The sequence below is a fragment of the Echiichthys vipera genome, assembly GCF_963691815.1.
Source record: "Echiichthys vipera genome assembly, chromosome: 18".
NCBI classification, from domain to species: domain Eukaryota; kingdom Metazoa; phylum Chordata; class Actinopteri; order Perciformes; family Trachinidae; genus Echiichthys; species Echiichthys vipera.
In genome coordinates this window covers 4,565,353-4,587,676 of record NC_139843.1, presented here as the reverse complement: position 1 = coordinate 4,587,676, position 22,324 = coordinate 4,565,353, and the positions used below count along the sequence as shown (strand labels likewise).

At 43.8% G+C, this 22,324-nt stretch overlaps 1 protein-coding gene across 1 annotated transcript in view; it reads right to left on the bottom strand.

The window, feature by feature from the left end:
• The window catches only part of LOC310960911 (thyroid hormone receptor alpha-B), a 163,670-nt gene that overhangs the window by 89,010 nt on the left and 52,336 nt on the right, over window positions 1–22,324 (bottom strand). Inside the window, exon 3 of the mRNA XM_083932763.1 lies at window positions 7,793–7,871. The gene's annotated coding sequence lies outside the window, so the exon portion shown is untranslated. The remainder of the gene's footprint in view (window positions 1–7,792; window positions 7,872–22,324) is intronic.

Sequence of the window (22,324 nt, the reverse complement as noted above, 5' to 3'; positions counted from 1 at the left end):
TCTTTGGACTGTGGGAGGAAACCGGAGAACCCAGAAACATCATTATTATTTTATATCAGATTAAATAAAATATCTATGGACTAACAAAACAGGACGTCATCGTGGACTTGGAGGGACATTTCCACTATTTTTTGACATTTTATAAACTATTAATCCAGGAAATATTCAGCACACGTAGCGATAATGAAAGTAATTATTAGTTGCAGCCGTACTAGCGAGCACATAAAGTGTAGCAACTGGAGCCTGGAAACATTTGACATGAGAGAGAGAGAGAGAGAGAGAGAGAGAGAGAGAGAGAGAGAGGGAGGGAGAGAGAGAGAGAGAGAGAGAGGGGGGGGGGGGAGAGAGAGAGAGAGGGAGAGAGAGAGAGAGAGAGAGAGAGGCAGCAGGCATAACAGCTCATTAATGCAAACGGGCTCTGGGAATAGAAACATGTGAAAGTAAGGGGGCGGGGCTGAGTCAAAAATGACATCCACAAACACAAATCAAAATGCCACAGGAAGATGAATGGGTCTGGTCTTCAACCACCACAAAATAGGGCCTCGCTTGTGTATGACAGCTGCGAATAACCACACTCACTCCGAGACATCAGCGTGAGCGGTGAAGTGCGGCGGTCATCCGCGGGGTCAGCACTGTGTACTTTCTGTGCTAATGCATTCGATCTCTCGTTAAACTCTCGCCTGTCAGAGAGTAAGGAGTCCCTGTGAGCGAGCGGGGCCTGGCCACACAGAACACACTCTTTCCCCCGCTCGGACCCGCTCTGTTTGCCAGGAAACCATTCCCCCTGAGCGGCCAGCAAATAGCCCCTGAGCGGCGGGGGAGCCGGTGATCAATGAGCTGTGGACAGGGTGGCAGCACACAGCTAGTTAGTCCAGCTCATAATGCTCTGACAGAGCCCTGCAAAGACCACGATCACGGTCCCCCCTGTCTCTGTGTGTTTGTGTGTGTGTGTGTGTGTGTGTGTGTGTGTGTGTGTGTGTGTGCGTGTGTGTGCCTGTATCTCTCTATGTGGTTGTTAGAGTCTGGAGGAGTGACGTGCCCCCCTGGCTGCCCGTGTTTATGTGGGTTTCTCAGGGGTGTGCGCTCACCAACCTCTGTGAGTGCAGGTCTGTGATTCATTGTTAATTTTGGCAAAGGCTTCACTTTTTTTATTTTTAGCCATTTATATGTGTTTTTTATTTTATTTTTAAAAAGGCAGAATGAGTAAGATTTGTCACTTGCAGTTCGTAAACACAACATTCACAGTTGGCCCCTCCTCCGCAGAGGGTGAAGCCGAGCCCAGGCTCACTTTCATTTTGGAATGAGCTTTGTCCACTTGCTGTATTTGCATTTTTCCACTACTTTGTATCTATAGAGGCCTGCTGGCTCTACTTTCGTATTTTTGCTCTCTTCAGGACTGTGTCTACCATTTTCGGAGTGTCCTCTTGGACGCGTGTCTTCGCATAGTACTTGTGTTAGCCGCAATGTAGCCTACGATACTCACGGAGGTAGTCTCCGTGAGTACCGTAGGCTACATTGCGGCTAATACAAGAACTCACGGAGGTAAAGTCTTATACTTTACCTCCGTGAGTACTTGTGTTAGGCTACATTGCGGCTAACACAAGTGATTGAAATGGACAGTTTCCCTTAACTACCAAACGCTGACAAATACATTTTGTCCTAAAATCATAAAGCAGACAACAACAGAGAAGAAGCTCACTGCTATTTGAATGTTCACAGTGCCGTGGGTGTGCACTGCTAAGCTTTTACCCTGATTGATAGGTCGTGGTGTAGCCCCGCCCTAAAGCATCCCATGCTTCATCATCTATTTCTCCCTTAACAGGATTATGATTCACTAAATGAGCATCATGCTGTATTGAGGAAGGCTTGAAACTGAGACGATAAGGACATTAGGTAAATGTTTACTGAGGTGATAAATCAAGTGAGAAGCAGGCTCATTTTCAAATCCAGCTGAATTATTATGTGAATCTTTACGGTTATGAATGTCTGTTGGGGCGCGTATGTGATGGCCGGTGTCCTGCTGTCACTGCTCGAGCCTTCGCAGGCAAGTGTGTGTTTTCTGCACAGTCATGTGAAAAAGAGAGGGCAGAGAGGAGAGTGGCGGTAACACCGTGTGCTGTTCTCTCAACACGTCTGTGATGAGTGACTGTGACGAGCGCCGATGCCTTACCCCGCCGTTTGTCTGAAGGAAAGTGAATGGTCACCTCTTAAAAACATGGGAAACATCCATAGTCACCTGCGGCAACATTGGCAACGCACAGCGAGAATAGTGCTTCTCTGTCGGAGGCGCGACGGTTGAATGCCACACTGTTTCCAGGATGCTTCAGGTGGACAGCTTTACCTTGAACAGATTTTCCACTGAACCTCTGTGCGTTTGTGCGTGCGCGCGTGCGTGTGTGTGTGTGTGTGTGTGTGTGTGTGTGTGTGCGTGTGTGCGTGGGTGTGCGTGTGTGTGCGTGTGTGTGTGTGTGTGCGCTGAGTGGGCACATCAGTCATCACTCATTTTCTTGGATTAAAAACACAGAGCAGGTGCACACAGATTGACTCTTTTCTGAATCCCCTCTGTGCGTTAACACCTGAGGAAACTTCCACTGCGTCTGCAGTCAGACTAGGTGATCAGGTCTTTACCCTTGAATTCCCCGCCCGGTGTCTTAAGGACACTGGAGCTTTGAGCACTGTAATCATCACACAACAACGGGACACAAAGGACACACGAGGCCAGGGGGAGCTGACAGCGTGTATGTGCACATGTTTATCGAGCCGCCTGAGCAGCCGCCGGCAGTGGAACGCAAAATACACAAGTAGTGGGAATAAACACTGGGCCCTGGCTGTATGAATGTGCTCCTACTGTATACAGCAGTTCACTGAGTGCACACATTCTCAACAACAGCAGATAACAAAGCAAGTGCTTTATAAGTCACACACTAGTAATTATACGGGTGATTCATGTTACATTTTTAGGGGTTATTGGGGTAATTTGCTTCGTTGCCAACGATGGCACATCCGGCTTTTTAACAGGTAAGAAAATAAGAGAAATTAAGTGTAATTTTCAACCAGGAAAGAGGCAGATCTTTGTTTTTTCCACTCAAGCGGGAAATATGTTGTTTTCCTTCTGCGCGGAGCCCCCTGGGCTGTATTTACAGAAAGTTGCACAACCAAAAACTGTAAAGACTGGGCGTGGACCCTCAGTGACACCGAAAGTTACCATAAGAACTCAACGAGTGAACGTTTAAGTTGCTGGATTGTGATGTGAAACGGGACAAATCAGAAAAGGGATTAGTGTTGGACGACTGCGCCGCAGATTAATTCAGCGGGTGGGATCAGTTTATCTACAACACGGCCAAGATTAACTTTTCTTTGTTCTTATGAATGTCAGGAGGGTAGATGGATGAGATGTGATTATACGCAACTGTATTTTCCGGTTTCACTGCTGCTTTTGACATGACTGGCTCTCAGGCTCGTACTTTACTGCCTGTGTGCAATTAGACATACCATATATACACACACACACACACACACACACACACACACACACACACGGCTGCATACAACATGCACCCACTAAAAAAATGTGCATGCTCCACAGTTTGTAAGCATGTGTGTATGAGGTGTGTGCATGCTTGTGTGTGAGTGTGCACTGCAGCAGCTATGTCAGCAGTGCTCCTGTAGCACCAGGTGAGATTTATGAGGTGTTAAGAATGCTTGCCTCCAGCCCACCGATGGGAGACTGATCCCACCTCCTCGTCTGCCTGTACCCCTGCCTAACACCCCGCCTGGCTCCAACCCACACAAGCACTAACAGACACGCAGCTGCATAGCACCCCCCCTGCACACACACACGCACGCACACACACACACACACACACAGGCACAGGCACACGCAACTCAACCCCTGAACCCAAAAGTCTGAGTCTAATGTCTGCACCCCCTCGATCCCTGCTCTGAAAGACTCACTTCCTGGGGCTAAGCACACCTTCTAAAATATCCCCTTTACCCAGTTCCTCCACATCCAAAAAAAATGTCTTTCCCCACTGACGAAATCTCTCCTCCCTCTGTGGAGAAAAATCACACACATGCTCCACATCCAACCGAAGAGCGCACTGTCCGGTGGGAGCCGCTCCGAGAGCAAAAGCTTTACTCAAAAGCGGCTCAAAAGGTCACCGCGGGAGCCAGCGAGAAGGGAGCGGGTTTCACAGCTTTTACAAGCGTCATGAATCACCGCGGCTTCTCGCTTTACTAGGTGACACTGAAGATGCTCTCGTCCACGGTGGAAAGTATAGAGTTGCGTTTTCTCTTGCAGTTGCTACATATTCTATAGTTCAGGCGAGTAAGTAAACACACAGATATTTTGGACACGGTATTTGTAGCTACTGATGAGGGGATCAAGTTCTTTTTTAAGTCTGTGCCACTTCTTGCGAGGTGTAACAAAAGTGAGGAATAACGTGTCTATCCACCCTGTGAGTCGGCTCCAAATGTTCTTCCTCCACCCGTGCTTCACCCTCCCTTCAAACCGAGTTTGGAGAAAGTTAGACCAGTCGTTTCTTTGGTAACCAGCTGACAGACAAACAGTCCGAACTGAACCATACCATCGTTGGTGGAGCAATAAAAACTGCAGTTAACTACTGATATGAACGACGTGGGAGACACAGCTCCTGACATGGATGTGACCGGCCAAAGAGGCCAAAGCGCTGACGGATAAAGAAGAAGGTGCGAGTAAAGAAATGATTGGATTCTGAGTTGTATACAATAAAGGAAACTGCGCTTCTACCAACAAATCTGCCGTTTGAGCCAAACTGCTGAATCTCTATCTATTAATGGCCCGGTCCAAAATGCCATTTTGTATTTCTGACATTAATTTGCCTGGAAACTTCTTTTCAGCTCTATTGTTTACGTGCAAAAGTTTAGGTTTGCCTGGAAACTTCGGGTACACAATGCTTACACTGGATGTGTTCACCTGACTTTATACAAAAAAGATAAATAAGGTACAGAGACGCAGATGTTGTGACAGTACAGTGACACTCCCCACTTTATATAATGCAGCGTGAAAACAATATGAAGGAAATCATATGAATGTAACCGGCTAAGTTGAGTCAAATAAACACATAAATCACGTTGCATGAGACTGTTATTTTTTAATTGCCTTCGTGTTCTGTCAAGTTGTATGGAAATCATATTTCGTGCAGTAGGGGCGGCAGTGGCTAAGTCCATAGGTGACTTGGCTGGGAACCGGAGGGTCGCTGATTCGAGTCCCTGTGGGGACCATGAATGGAGCGTGGACTGGTGGCTGGAGAGGTGCCAGTTCATCTCCTGGGCACTGCAGAGGTGCTGTAGAGCAAGGCACTGAAACCCCAACTGCTCGGGGCGCCGGTCACTGGCAGCCCCCTCGCTCTAACATCTCTACATTAGTTGCATGTATATAGGTCCTGTCTGTGCATGTGTGTGTGTTTCGGGCCTGTGTGTGCAACATGAAAATTAATACTAGAGTGAAAATTGAATTTCCCATTGCGGGACAAATAAAGGAATAGAGAGAGAGAGAGAGAAAAAAATGTGCAACTTGCAGACTTTGCAGACAACAGCATCAAACAGAACCCGATACCGTGGGTGAACAGCGATGTGCAACAACAAGAACCGAATCAAAGCAACTTCGTACGCCGTCAAACTAGGTCACAGACCTTTCCTACTGTAAAGGACTCAGGGGTCAACGACATCAAATACCAAATGACATCCAGTTACAACATAAACATTTACAATAGTAGTAGTTACTCCTTTATCATCTTCTCCCCCACTGCAAGAGATGAGGACAAAAACCAGACCACATGGATCGCCGCAGCAACGCACAGAGACGGGTCGCACCAGGTCATTGTAAAGTCTGACTTTAGCATCACCTGCGTCCAGGTCCCCCCATTCAACCTGTGGCTGACAGCGCTCCCCTTTGGTGCAGCGTGAGCACTCTACCATGAAAAACCCCTGTCTCACTAAACATCTGTCCAAACAATTCACCGGGGGTTATTCCGTCTCACTCTCCCCGCGCTGCCATGCATTATCGGCGCCCGCTGCCTCCCCTAATGCCGCGGGGACTTAGAGCGGGATTAAACCGCAATTATGCACTTCCCCGTTTGCTCCAGCTGTGCGGTGGAAGGAGAGGCTATGGACACTATGGGCGGCACCGTTCAAAACATCCTTTACATAAGGGTCACGGAGGGCCGTCAAAAAGGACAAGTCATGGGAGGATAAGAAAATAAACAGGGGAGGAGTTAATAAAGTGATAAGTGAGTGACGGTGCAGGAGATCTCAGAGCACATCACAACATATAAAGGATTTAATGTATTTTTTTTTTCTATTTTTAACATAAAAAAGCAAAATCAATGGGAAAAGGATAGATAAATAAAGGGATGATTAAATAATGGTGTGTTAATATGAATTAAATATATAGAGAAATAAAAATGAGTTATTCATGGTTTATATTTATTTTTGTACTTATTACCATTTATTAGATTTTGTTGTTTGTATTTATATTCACACATGGATTCATTATTTTCTTCATGTTTAAAGTTTAATTTACTTTTTTATTTTTTTTATTTGTTCCTCTTTATATTTTTGCATTTTTAATTATTTTATTTATTCCTCTTTATATTTCCACATTTTTAATTATTTTATTTATTCCTCTTTATATTTCTGCATTTATTTATTATTTTATTTATTCCTCTTTATATTTCCATATTTTTAATTCTTCCATTTAATCCTCTTTATATCTCCGTGTTTAGTTTTTACTTTTTTATACTTTTTTACTTTATATTTCCACATTTTTAGTTATTTTATTTATTCCTCTTTATATTTCCACATTTTTAATTATTTTATTTATTCCTTTTTTTATTTCAACATTTTAATTATATTATTTATTCATCTTTATATTTCCACATTTTTAATTATTTTATTTATTCATCTTTATATTTCCACATTTTTAATCATTTTATTTATTCTTCTTTATATTTCCACATTTTTAATTATTTTATTTATTCCTTTTTTTATTTCCACATTTTTAATTATTTTATTTATTCCTTTTTTTATTTCCACATTTTAATTATATTATTTATTCATCTTCATATTTCCACATTTTAATTATTTTATTTATTCCCTTGTAAAATTCTGCATTTTTAATTATTTTATTTATTCCTCTTTATATTCCCACATTTTTAATTCTATTATTTATTCCTCTTTATATTCCCACATTTTTAATTCTATTATTTATTCCTCTTTATATTCCCACATTTTTAATTCTATTATTTATTCCTCTTTATATTTCCACATTTTAATTATTTTATTTATTCCTCATTATATTTCCACATTTTTAATTCTATTATTTATTCCTCTTTATATTCCCACATTTATTTTCATACTCTTGTACAGATGTATTCTTTTTATGACCCAACATATTTCCACTTCTAACTTTACTTTTGTGGATTAGTTTCAAATGAAAGTTGTGAAGACTTTAAAATGGAGCGAATCAGGGGAACATCTCACAGCAACGTCAGGAGGAAATTGGGGCCTAATAATACCTGAAGCAGCTCATCGGCGTGAGTCACTGGAGCTTCCTGTTTATGAGCTATGAGCTGAGGGAGCGAGCCCGTGAGCTGCACACACTGCATATGTGACAACTCATCGTGCACAATTAGAGGATGAGGGATAAAGCTAATGCATCGCTGGTCCAGTCTGTGATGTGTACGCACACACGCACGCATCATAAACACACATGTATAAACACACAGGCAGACACGCAGGACAGAAAACCTACCAGTCATATTGTGTGTGTTTGTTTGTGGTTAATGATTTCCCCAGGCCTCCTGCGTTGTGTGGTCCGCCGCGTCTCCGCCCTGGAAGAAATAAAAAGAGGATTGTTAGGGTGGGTGAGCAGCTGAGGCGGAGCGCGGAGGGAGGGAGGGAGGGAGTGAGGGGTACAGCATATAGAAAACAAACAAGGCCATACAGTACAAAGGCTAACAAGGACACTCTCCCCTCCTCCCCCGCGCCGCCCTCTTTCGCCTCTGTCCTCATTCCTCACGCTTACTTCTCTTGTTCTCCATCTGTCCTTCATCTTTCCTTTCCCTCCGATTCCTTCGCACTTTGAAGGCCTCGCTTTTGTTTTCCTTCTCTTTATTCGTCTTCATCTCTTTCCTCCCTCCCTTCGCTCCCCCACCCTCTCTCCTCCTGTGTCTGTTTACCTCACAGACGCAGACATGAAAGTCAAACATTTATCTATGGACCTGCGTCACGGCCACGCTATAAAGGCTGCAGAAGCATCCTCTGACAGCCGGCATTACGGGTCTCAGCGTCAGCGCCGGAGCCGGAGACTGTGACGGACCGACACTGGCCAGACGGTAGCACGCGTGCTAACGGACTCCTGCTAACCGTAGGGTCACACTTTGATGTTCACGGGCCTGTGTCAACTCAGATAAGACTCAAATGGCAAATTTCCATACGGTCAATATTAAGCAGAATAAAAGTATTCGCCTTCCGTCTGAGAGTGAAATGAGAAAAATGGCATCAACATGTTTGTCTGTGTGTGAAGTGTAGAGCTGGAGTCATGACTTGTTTAGCTTAGCCTTGAGACTGTAGGCAGAAGGAAAACAGCTCCAGAACAACTGCTAACCACTCCAAAAAGGTCTTATTCAAAAGTTGTGTCTTGTTTGTTTGATTCTGAGCAGAAATGGAAAGAATGACAATTTGTTGTTTTAGGGAAAGTCGTGTGCTGGATCTATTTCTTGACAAACAACAGTGTATCCATCCGCCCACCAGCACGACATTTCAGCATTTCAGGGCTCCAGACCGCGACCCAATAGTGTGCGACTGAATCTTATATCTGGTCCTGCATGTGGGAGGCTACGCCGCGGCTAACACAAGTACTATGCAGAGATACCTGCAGCCCCACCCACCATTAAGAAATTACTGACGTTTTAAAATAATGTTAAGATCTTGTCTCGTTCTTGTGGAGTGGACTCAATATCGTGTATCGTCTCGTCACACCCCTTATTCATTATGTATGGTATATTTTTAATATCGTACTGTCATGACAGCGGTGGTGCTGTCGCTTTACCTTCTATGTTGCATCTTCAAAAGATCACACTATAAAAATGTGACACTGAATTTGAAACAGCACATTGTAATTTCTGCATCGCTCATTGATTTACCGTGTGTGCCCCTAAAATGTCTGGTTGCGCTGCTAAAAGTTTCAGTTGGGGGCAAAAGTGCTCCTGGTGAAAATAGTTAGTCTGGAGCCGTGCATTTCCAGCTATAGCGTCAGTTTCCTGATACGATCTAGTTTATTAAGTCTATTTTTTGTTTGTTTGTTTTCATACGCAGACACTGTTAACACACACACACACACACTCTAACTGTTTTTTTTCCTCCTCATTCACAAACGAATGAGGTTTATTAAAGGAACTGCATGTTTAATGTGTTAATTAATGAGCTTTTGGCCTGTTTTATTATCTCTGGACAGAGCCAGGCTACACGCCGTTTACTTTATTGATGCTAAGCTAAGCTAAGCTAAGCTAACTATCTGAAAGAAACAAAGAAATAGGATTTATTTGTCCAGGCATCTGGAATTTCAAATGCATCTCTTCTCAAATCCCTCCTAGGTACCGCACACATGCAATCTTTAGGGGGTTCAGTGTACCTCTGCAGTGCCCAGGAGGCGAACTGGCACCTCTCCAGCTACCAGTCTACACTCTGCACTGTGTCCATATAGGGATTGAACCCCTGACCCTCTGATTCCCATGTAAAGTCCCCACTGACTGTCCCTGCTGACTTTGCCTTTCCCTGCTTCATAATCAATATACAGATACGAGAGTGGTATCGAACGTCTCATCTCACTCTCTGCAAGAAAGTGAATAACAACTCTGTTACACGTCTTTGTACTCAGACGGATGATGCTACCTTTAAAAATAAAAACTCAACTGCTGCTGTTATCAAAACAAAATCCCTGCTGTGGCGCCAAGAAGAGACAAACAATCCTCATTCATTTCAAAAGTTGGAAGCTTGAAAAACAAGCTTTTACTTCCAGACGTCAGTTCCTATTAGTCGCAAAATGAAAAGCTGATTGGAGCTGCACTCACTGTATCCCGCAGCACGTTTATCGTCTGGTGAGGTCGATTACAAAGATGACAACTTCCTATTAGAAAAACAGTCATGACGAAATGTATCCAAGCATTTATTAGGCAATCTATCCCCGCTGAGAGTCATTACGGTTTGTGCCGCAATAAAAAATGTTTTATATGAACGCAAATGCCCAGAAGAGGAGCAGAGCTACGCGCCACACCAAAAAGAAACAGATGACAGAGAGACTGAACCGGAGAGAAGTACTCAGAAATGATTTCCAGAAAAAAATCTGTGAATGTGTGAAAAGATGAAGGAAAACTATCTGGTTAAAGTGTTTCGAGACAGGAAGGAAAAGAGGAAGCTGTTAATATCTTTACGGTCCCATAGGAGGGGAAGTCCTGGAAGGAATGCATGTGTCGGACTTTCTATAAGTGGACGTGAGACGTGTTGTGAAATTAGGAAGCGTTTGGTGTTGTAACAATTTGTTGATGTATGGCATTTTCATTCACGCGTCTGTGTGGACGCCAGGGGTTGGGCGATATATGATGATATAAACTGTGAGATGATTTAAATTTAGCACACCGTGGTAGCTGTCCCGCTTTATGGTACACTTTATGTGGAAAATGTGATGGGTGGGTTTCAATCCGCATTCCACATGAAGGGAATTCCCCTCCGTCTGAGCATAAAGAATACATTTTCCCCCGTAGAAGTGCTGTGGAGAGGAGGGGATGGAAAGACGGATGGATGGTTTTACCGATAGATGAAGTGCAAGTGCTACTGACTAATTCTGCTAATAGATGAGGACCAGGGTCATGCTGAGTTTACTCTGGGCCCGCAGTCAGACGGTGGATTAACAGAGAGGAAGGGGACACGGAGTGCGCTCGTGCAGAATGTCTGTTTGAAACGAAACGTGCATTGAAGTGGTCCACGTGCGTCACAGAGACACCGGATCAATTCGCCGAAGACAACATGCTAAGACGGGAGGTCAACCGTTTGACCCCCGCGCTGACAACCCAGATCTCCCCTCCCACACCGGAGAGCAACGGAAGATGATGGATGGCAAAACAGAAGCGAAGAGAGGAGCGGCGGTCTTCGCAAGAAGGCGAGCTTCAAAGTGAAGTGTCTTCACTTTGCTAACTCCTCTGAGCAAGGCTATCACCGCTGCCAGTGCAGCCTATTCAACATGCTGCCCACATGAATAGCTCCCTTTGTCATAGTGAAATTCCACTGGCAAGTCTCTAATTAGCTGGAGGGCTCTTCCCCTGCAGACTGGCGTAGACACACACAAAAAGAAAAAAAACAGGGCGCAAGGAGAGAGGTAGCTCGCTGCGAGGGGGAACAAAGCAAGCAGGAGAAGCAGTCATATGATGCCCTCCTGCTGGAGCTCAAACTAATAATATTATTTGAGTGGTCTGAACAGAGGGGAAGAAGAGAGAGAGAGAGAGAGAGAGAGAGAGAGAGAGAGAGAGAGAGAGAGAGAGGGAATAGTCTCCATGCTGTGCTGGAATCTGACAGGTGCTTCTACACCAACATGAATCCTCCAGTTGTTATTTACATCAAATTGTCGGGGAGTGAAAAAACATTCGGTCTGAAGATCAGTAGTAATGTGACCGGCCTCACTTCTTCAGATAGAATTTAAAGGGGAACTCACATCAAGTTTACCCATAAAGGTCAGTTTAGTCGTGATGGAGAGGATAATTCAGTTTCTGTGGCTGTGGAGGGAGAAAAGCTGGAGCTCGGCTCGGGACTAAGGTGCTGTAATTCATCGACATCGATTGCAGAAGTACGTTGTTTTTGTTGCATAGCATGCGTGGAGAACTGCGGCTTAAAAAACTCTGCCCACAAAGTGTGGGAGTATCTTTTAGAGACCCGACAAAGTGGATCTCCGTAAACTCCAAACTCAAAGTGCTGATGGCTGATTACAGCCGCCTACAGCTGCCGCATGAACACTTGAAGGGATCCCTTCCTCAAGGCTGCAGCGAAACACCACCTGTTTACTCTGGGTCTGCACCCGAGCGTGATATATTAGGATTATCCAGGGCCGTACAACTGTATCCCTAAATTGGGATTATCAATGCAGAACGTATTTCCGTTAGTAATGGCCGCTTCGGTTTCTTCATCACCCCCGTGTTCAAAGTCATCTCTGCACCGCTGCGGTGGATATAATAGTTAAACACTGCTGTTCCAGTTTATTTCCCATGCCCTGCACACATGCAAAAACACATCTACCAGTGATTATCTGAACTGCATCTCGAGTGCTTAAGTAAAAAACACTAACGCTCCAGTTTAGGGAAAGGGTTGCTACGACAATAGAAGATGATTGAGATGATGAGATGAGACAAGATTTTGATTGAGGCATTTTTAGTAAATGAATCTTTAGGATATTCAAGTTAGTCATTAGCTCTACTTGAGACTTTAAATATTTGACAGGAGACGTGTTAGAAACTGGGGACATGAAGTTCGGAGGCTGTCCAAGTAAAGATACCTCTGAGGTGCATTATGGGAAATGTAGGAGCCTGTGTTTTTAAAGCTGACTCAAGACTAAAACTGTATAAAACACAATGCCATATATATTGTCCTTTATATTTAATCCAATTTATCCTCTATACAGTTCTCTACATTTAACTTATTGATTTAATTTTCTGTGAATTATGTTTTTACTTATATGCTACTTTATAAATATTACGCTAAGAGTTTATTGTTTACTTTTTACTGTTTTACTTTCTATATTTATTCAGTAAAGAGTTTATTGTTTACTTTTTACTGTTTCACTTTCTATATTTTGTAGCTAAGAGTTTATTGTTTATCTTATACTGTATTTTATTTTTTTATACCTCATTTTCTACACAAGTGTTTTGTAAGCTGCTGGAAATCCAATTTCCTTGCAGGAGTCGTCCCAAAAGGATCGATGGAGAGAAGTCCAAGTCTAAGCCTGTAAATGCATCTTTCACATACTGTTATTTAGAAAACACATTGGGGTATATCCCCCATCTGTGATGCATGAGCCTTGTAGAACAGGCGTGATTGGATTTCGGTAGCGCTGGTGTGGTATGTGGTCACATGCCTGTGCTATATTTGCAACGACTGGATAGCGATCTTATACAGTGTATATAATCTGATCCTGGTGCCAAGTCAGACAGTATTTTACAGTACATGAGGTGTATCTGAGCCATGGGCATGAATCTGAGCTAGACTTGAGCCTGTAAAAATATCTATAGAACTAACACACCATTTAAAGGTGCTGATGCATTGAAAACAAAGTCGCGGCAGAGCAAGATGTATAGAGACCAACTTCCTTTTTCCTGTTCAGGCGACCACAGGTGCTACGAGTAAACAATACGAGGTTGAGATGTTGTGAGGTTGCACAGTCTAACAGGTAATGAAACTGGGTCATGATCGATATTACATAGCAAAGTGCAAGGTTGAATCTGAGGTACTGTTTGATAACTCGGGAAGGAGTCCATAGTAAAAAAGACAATGAAGCTGTTATTAGACAATGGAATATTGATCCAAGGTTTAATTAAGAAAATGTGCAAGATAATGTACTGCAAGTCTTTGTTAATGTTGATTTAGTAGCACTTAAACGCATAAAGACATGGTTCCTGCCCCTTTCAAATGCTAAACGAAGAAAGGGTAGTACGGCAATTAGAGATAACATAGATCTACATCACGAGGACATCCAGTCTGGCTGAGAGGTTGATCAAAGGCTTGAGAGGCGTTTTAGGGTGTGGCGCTGTCAAAGTGCATTTCAAGTAAGGCACAATGTCATAAAGGAGCCTCTTAACATGAACATCAAATTATCTGCTAGCTCTAAACAAGGCTGGAAGTGTTCCAGAAAGGAAAGAGGCGGAAGGCTTTGATAAGATCCATCAAAGGCAGAGTCTCATGCTCACCGTGACTGATTGGGTGATCCCTATCTGACCAAGATGTCCTCCAAGCCCCAACATCACCGCCACATCTTTATATCTTTTAAAGGGTTACTGTAAACCCTGCCTATAAATGCAGTTCATGATGTTTTAGCGATGTGAATGCAGGCTCTTGTTCTGGTAAGTTATGGGATGTTATTTAAAATACATTTGCCCCGACTCTTTTTCAGTCCAGCTATGAAGATAATCATTAGTTGGTACAAATGAAAAGGCTGCAAAGGCATCTCAGTTATATGCCTTGCAGCAGCTTAAGAGCACTACACTCCCAAAGCAATGACTTTGATAGACACTGCATGAGAGGGTTGTTTTGTAGGATATGTATTCCCCCGCTTCCTCTAATATTATATGCAGGTTATTCTAAACGTGGGAGAACCTGCTAAAAAAAGACTCCTTTTCCACTGCCAATAGAGTATGCATTTCAGTTTTTATGGTGTGTCACATTCAACGTCACAAACCCACCAGAAAACAGGATTAGTAAACAGTAGAAAGCTGCATGGAGGCCAGCGACAATATTACTTATTTCTTTGGATATCAAACTCAGTGCCGACTAATTAGGAAAGATGTCCGAATGCTACCTGGGCGGAGACGACAGAATGTGAGTGAGATGACGCAGGAGCTACCGACGCAGGAGCTACCGACGGAGACAACGCGGGTTGAGCACGGCACCAGAAAAGTGGCTAAATTGTCCGTCCGGGTGTCATGGTTCTATCGTTGCTGAAAGCAGCTGAGCCGATAAATACCTGTGACTACTGCAGAGTCATTTCTCACAGGAATGAATGCCGATTGTAACCTTTCCCACTAAAGACAAAAGCCAGATGTTAGTGGGTGATAGGGCGTCTTTTGTCCACTGGGAAAGGGGCTAAAGTGTCTAAAACAACACTGATAGGATCTAACCACATAAAATACCCACAGTGGACATGAGGAAGTCTGAAAGAGAAGACAAAGTCTCCCCACTTCAGAGGAAATGCAACTGAAAACATCTTGAGGCTAAATTCAGTGGGCCCCAAGTTCACCACTACACCCCCTCTCTGCTGGCAAATGTGAGGCTTTGAACTAAAGGCTGGGAAGGGTGTGGGGAATTTGCTGGCCTGTCAGGACTTTGAATGATGGTGGAATGAAAAGATCAGGCCCAGCCTCAATGTTCTGCCTCCAGGGCAAAGATCTTCTGACGATGTAGACCGAGCCATAAAGAGCTCTAGCTCTGGGGGTGCAATGTGTCATCTTAACATGCAAAGGCCCCAATTACACCTGCAATTTCAGCAAAAGACATCGTCATCAACGACAGGACTGGCAGGCGATTTTAGATGCAGTGGCTGCCTCCAGAAATACTCTGAGGTGCTCTGCTAACAATGCAATGGTTTAAACTGGGATGCTCTTGAGGATTCAAAGCCAAAGTCATTATAAGTGACGCATACACTGCAATGTTTAGATCAACTGGTTGGGTGGAGGGACCTCAGCAAAAATGTAAGCCAAGATTCCATCCGTGTACTTTGCATCATGGATATTTTTGTGGCTTTTCTGTGGGAAAGGGCTCAAAACCAATCTGTGCTGGCTTGGTATAAAGCAGATCCCCTTGTCAATGGCTTTGGAGGTCACATGAACACAGGGCTCCACAGTGGCACTTAACTTCCCTATCCTGCTCATCACCACCTTCACGTACCCTACTGCAGTTGTACTTAACCTTGATGCATCTCACATATTCAGTAGTAGTGAATAAGATCTAACATCTGAAGCCCTTTTTGAACTTCTTTAAAAGAAGAAGAGAGAACACCAACAACAAACAATAACCAATGGCACAAAGAGAAACTATTATTAATGAGTATCAGTGCGAGCAGCCTGACGGATACAAACTTGTCTGGCAACAAAGTGTGAACAAGACAACAAGGGAGAAAAGTAGTTGGCCTGTATCATACGGTGTAAGCTTTGCACAATTAACCCATTTGCACAATTAACCCATTATTCATCATTAAGATGGAGGAGATGTAAGATAAGCGCTATAAAATATGCACCCATAGTAGAAGCACAAATTACATTGGTGCCATGCCAAGGCATGAAAAGGTGCATTCATTGTTCAGCCATGAGCCAAGCCAACCTGGCAACTGGAACCTGCCAAGGTACACTAACCTCTCTGCCAGACAAAACACTCAGGAAGTTATGCCGTGGATTTCTGTATCAGATAAGATTCAATTCTAGTATATACAGATATGCTGCAGCACCTCTGTGTGGCAGGCTCTGTCTGTCCCAGAAAATTGAGGAAATCTCTAATAGTGGCCGACACCCTAGCGTTCAGAGCTGAGCACAGCCGACCCAGATGGTTGGCGGAGCTCACGTCTAAACGCAAGATCTTCATTGTTTGATGCTTTGGTATTATTTAACATGACCACAAAACATTAAAACTACATTCATAGGTCAGAAAAGACAGAAAAGCATGACAGGTTCTCTTTCAATACATTTTTTTAAACATCCACAGTACATTTAATAAGAAATGTTTCTAAAAATGTCCTCCAGGGGGCACTTACTAACCGACTGGCTTTTAGTAATAGATTAAAATGTCTGGATGTCAGGATGCACGTTTAATGTTGGTCAAATTGGACCTCATTGCCAGTAAAGACATCATCATCATCCTATAACCGCAACATGATGGCCGTTGCATGACAGCAGTACAAACATGTAAACATTTCCTATGGGGATTCTGCATTGCCCATCTGGAACTGATGCAAACTTAGGGACAAAGAAATTGTTCCTTCATGTTATTTTATCTGTTTTGTGTAGCTCAAAACATGTTGTGGGTTTGAATGCATTCTCTCACCCTTCCCATAAAGCTCGTAGCCTATAACATCGGGAATCAATTCTCAAGCCATGCCTACTGACTGGAACTGTGGATGAAACCATTTATTCACACAAACACGGATGTGCATTCCCAAACCATCACAGACAAACGACAGAAAACGTCCTTCGGGCCATCGCTCTGTCAATCTATTCAGGTTGGAGAAGAGAGGAAAAGAGGGGTGGAAGAGGGTGACAGCATGTTAATAGTGTCACTCCAAGGGCGGTCGTTTTGTCCGGGTGAAAGACTGGCTTCACTATACGGGCGCTCGTAAAATATACAGCATTCCCGAAAGAAGATGACCGAAGAGAGATGAGGAGGAGGAGGATGGCAATAAGGAGGGAGATGATGGAGATAGAAAGACCCCCAGACTGAGAGAAAGAGGGACACAAGGCCTCGTTGATGACAGGCTGCACAGCTGGATGGTTCAAGGGGACAAAGTGGGAAGGCCATGGCAAACGGGGAGTAGACAATGCAACAGGACTTGTCAAAATGAAAATTTACTGTTGGTCAAGCTGCAAATAGCTCTCCTCCAGTGCCCTCGAACACTGTATTTGCATGAAATATGTGTGGAGAAAGAGAGCAAGGGACACGGAGGGTGATGAAAGATCAAGGAAGAAGAAGAAGAAGAAGAAGAAGAAGAAGTAGAAGAAGAAGAAGAATTACTTTATTAGTCGTGCAAGGGGAAATTCTATTTTTTCACTCTGTTATTATTTATGTTTCACACTCACATGCACAAACAGGACCTATATACATGCAATTAATGGAGAGATGTCAGAGCGAGGGGGCTGCCAATGGATCAGCGCCCCGAGCAGTTGGGGATTTGGTGCGTTGCTCAACAGCACCTCGGCAGTGCCCAGGCGATCCCTCCGGTTCCCAGCCGAGTCACCTATGGACTGAGCTACTGCCGCCAAAGCCAGAGCTCTTGAAATCCTTACAGAGAGGGGTTTAAACTCTCAGCCGAAAAAGATGTTATAGCATTTCAGGGTTTTTTCTGGCTCTAGTGGAGCAGATAAACCTTATGTAATAATATCCTGTACAATGAGAAATATAAGAACAAAATGTACTTCCTAGTCAAACTTCAGACGTTGATAGTGCCTTAACAACTGCTGATTAAATTGGGTTTTAAAAAACACGTTTGCATTTCTTTAAACAAAAGCTACGACAATAGGTCTATGGTGCCTTTTTAGAAAATTGTTGGGACCAACGCACCGATGGACGGACATTAAAAGATGGTCTCAACTAAGTGAGTACACCAGCGGCTCCCACGGATAAGAAGCTTTGTACAGTATGTCCCAGACCTAATATAGTTTGATCACGTTTCGGCACAGACTACGAGGAGCCTGTGCTTCACAAACGTTATGTGAAGCACTTTGAATTGTCATTAATCAAATTTGCTATCCAGATACACTTGCCCTAGATAGATTCTCGAGGCTCTGTTCAGTCTCATCACATATTGGCTTGAGTGATTTTAATTTGACCATTTCAGACATGCTGGTATTATTAGCAGCACTGCACTGGTTTGTATATCCAAGAAACAGAACACTCTTTGTTTCAGTTGTTTTGCCAGATGGGTCTTCCCCCACCCGTCAGTCCAATTGTGTTTCACATTAGAGGCATCTTCAAAACATTCGACAAAACTGGAGCTTCTAGTATGTTTTAAATTAGCATTTTATTCTACGATCAGTTACACCAGCAAACTGAGGCAAGGCATTAACCGATGTTGCTATCTGAACTATAAGAATCATGTATCTCAGTTATGAACTCAATATTGGTCAATTATAGCAACTTCGGGTGCCTTATTTCTGAGAAGCAGAGCACTTTTATTGACGCCGTTCTGACCTGCAGGGCGTCCATCAATCCACAGAAAGAAGTCTGGGGAATTTATTGTTCGCCGTGGCAAAAACATGTTTGATTTCCATTGAAATCTATGTGACAAATGATGGACTTCTAAGCTGTAGCCATGTACTGTAATTAGCGGGATTGTTTAGAGCAAACATTATTGCAAATAAAACCCCTCTCAGGGTGACTCAAGTCCTGCATCATCAGGGTTCTACTCACCACAATGACCAGTTTGTTCTACATCATGGGTGTCAAACTGATCCAGTAAAGGGCCATGTGGCTGCAGGTTTTCATTCAAACCAATCAAAAACACACCTGGTCCAACAAATCAACTGTGTGAAGACAGTTCAGGTGGTTGAGTAAGTCGAGTCAGGTGTGTTCTTGCTTGGTTGGAATGAAAACCTGCAGCCACACGACCCTTTACGGGATCAGTTTGACACCCATGCTCTTCATGATCCCCTACTTACTGTACTGGCTGCAGTGAAGACCGACCCCATCGAGTCCAAGTCAAGTCAAGACCACGTCCTAAGGCATTTGACACAAAGTCAAGACAGAGTCCAGAGCAAACTGAGTCCTCTTCAAGACCATAACAGACAATAGTGTCTTTCCAATGCTATTATAGTGATTAAGGAGTTAGGATAGATGTATGAACAAGATGATCTTCTAACATCAAACTAATACATTTATAGAGGTCAAGCAATGTTCTGTACAAGCGATATAGACCGCCGATTTTCACAATGATAACAAATGTTACTATTGTGTTATTTAAAAAATTGAACTTTTATCGAACTTAAAAAGTTGTTTCCATCAACACGGAGCTGCCTGTGGACGCCTGGCTGTAAGTAATGCCAGGGAAAACTATCAGCGAACGCAGCGGCCCGCATCAGCCGATACAGATACACCTAAAAACTCAAATATCAGCCAATGCATCGGTCTATCACTACACAAGACCCAGATGACAAGTGCAAGACAGACAATGGACTCAAGTACCATAGCCCTGCTTACTCATACTTATCTAGCAGGTATGTTTAGTAAGTGACACTGGCTGATGCTATCTGTGTTTTCGAATCAAACTTGACTCTGTCTTAAAATTATGTTTGTGAGTTTCCCGTTTATAGAATCCAGGAAGGAAGACGCTCAACAGGTGCATGACGGCCGCTGGGCCCCACCAAAGCTCAAGACATGCATTAGATTACGCTGGCCTCCGACCCACAGCCCAGCCCGGCACAGAAGCTATCATCATGGAGACTAAATGCGATTAGTGTCCAGTGGTAATCTAGGACCTATTCATTCCTGCTTAGAGTAGGTGACACATTTGATTCAGAGGATTAGTCCAGCTCTCCTCACGGTGCAGGGGAGGGGAAATCAAAGGGCCCGTGTCGGGGGGAGCAGGCAAAAAAAGGAAGGAACTGCGAGGAAGAAGAGGAAGGAATATCAAAGAACCAGAAAGGGGAGCAGGAACCATGAGTCTAACACTCTTCCATAATTAAAGCAGACAGTTCCTTTGTGCAGCCATGTCATTAACATAACCCAGCACGCTGCAGGGGCCACGGCGCGGGGAGTTCTTTAGTTAGTGCCTTCAGAACATACGTGATGAGAGGCCTCGAGGCATGACGGGCCCATAACTGATGCTTCAGATTGCACCACATGATGAGTTTAACAGTTAAAATGTGATGCCTGTAATTTTCTATTTAACCTCTTGATTTAAATAGATGCATTATCCCAAACAAAAACGTCACGGCGATCACATGCATGTCCTTATAAAAGCCAGTGGGATTTACAATGCACTCTGGCATGCCACTGTTCAGTGGGTCTATTTATTAACCTCTCATTAAAACGCTGACACAATAAGCAACATTTAGGAGGTTGACATCATCCATGCGGACGGCCGCGGTAAACACCGGGAGCACATGATGTCACATGTGGCTGTGAGTCTTGTTTATCTGTGACTCCGGATCCGTCTCGGGCCTATATGCATTATGCAATCAATTTTGCTACCCGATCTCCACTTCCTCTCTACTCCGCTTCACCTTTTCTGCTGCACAAAAAAAACAAATAAGCACACGGCACGCACATGGAAGTAACATTGAGGGCTATACCGTAACTCATAAGAGCAGAAGTCATCCTCAAGTCAAAGAGTGGGCATGCATACAAATGCTAGGGAAATACAAGACAATATGGTGTCACAACAAGTCTGTTTCAATTCCCAGAATGATGAGATTCTGCGAGTAACATCACCAAATGTGTGCAGCTGAAGATGAACATGTCTAAAAATGGCAAAGTTACTGTAAAAGAAAGAAGCAATTTCACCCTTGGCTTTAATTCAGTGCGTTATGAAGAGCTGTGAGTGTGAGAGAGGTCCGTAGATAGCAGCAATGAAACAGCTGAGATGTAACTTTAATCCAAAATAGACACAGACAGAGACTGAAAACACACATGTGAAATATCTGTGGCATCACTTAAATGTCAGCCATCGAGCAGCTAAATGCCTAGCTGCCAGAAAAAGAAGCTCAAATGTCTGTAACAAAAGAAGAAAGCCACTTCAAAAGACAGCGCTGTGCTTTTAGTGTGCTGGTGGAGTATCTCACTGCAAAACAGCAGCATTGATTATTTGCTCCACCCCCAGTGACACACTCACACACACATGAAGACAAACACACAGAGTTGCAACGCGTCCATTTTTCAAATCCCAGCTACGCGGTCCTATTTTGAGGGAGACGGTCCATCGTTGTGTGAACAGAAACAGACACGAGAGGAGAGGCAGGCAGCTGGAGGAGCAGGGGTCCACGTGTTATTTTCACTCACAGGACCAGACAGGTCACAATACGGACACCGTTACATCCGCTGATTCTCCTCCGGCTCTGTGTTGGATGAGAGCTGTCTCTCTCACTGTGCTTCAGGTCTGCCGTGTGCCTGGATGAGCCACATTTGAACTGAGCCGTACGTCAACCCTCTGAACTACTGTCAAAAGTTGTGGATGGTACCAACTGAACAGCCTCAGTAGAGCTACCTGGCACACTGATCTGATAGGCAGAGGTAGAAGCTCCGCAGTCCACCATTGGTGCAGATGTTCCTCTGCATCATTGGTGGAGAGGAAATGTGTCAAAAGCCAGACGGAGGAGAGGAGTGAAAGGGTTTTTCAGCTTGTTTCTCGGTGCATGGCTGTTCACGGCTCTTACCAACCCGTAATAACCCCGCCTACGTTTAAGAAGCCTGTCTGCAGTTTAAAAGCAAAACATATCTAGTGTTTAGGTACATGTCCACATTGGTTACGTACAGTTCTGAAGGTACAATACGGAAAAAGGTCGATGGAAATTCAGCTTAATACTCAAGATGCACCAAACTGATACCTGGATCAGATATGGGAGGAATGAGGCCGATCCAGCATTCCCATCCAGTCATTTCTTTTTTATTAATATCATACACAGCAAGTTAATCAAGCCATTGTTTTCAGGCAGCTGCTATATTTTATATTACATTTTAAAATATCTCATGACCGAAAGAACCAGGTCGCGGGTACAAGCGGCCAAAATGTGTTTCCCCAGGAGGGGGTCTGGAGTCTCCCTTAGAGAGAGGGGGAGAAGTTCAGCATCCGTGAGGAACTCGGAGTAGAGCCGCTGCTCCTTTGTGTTGA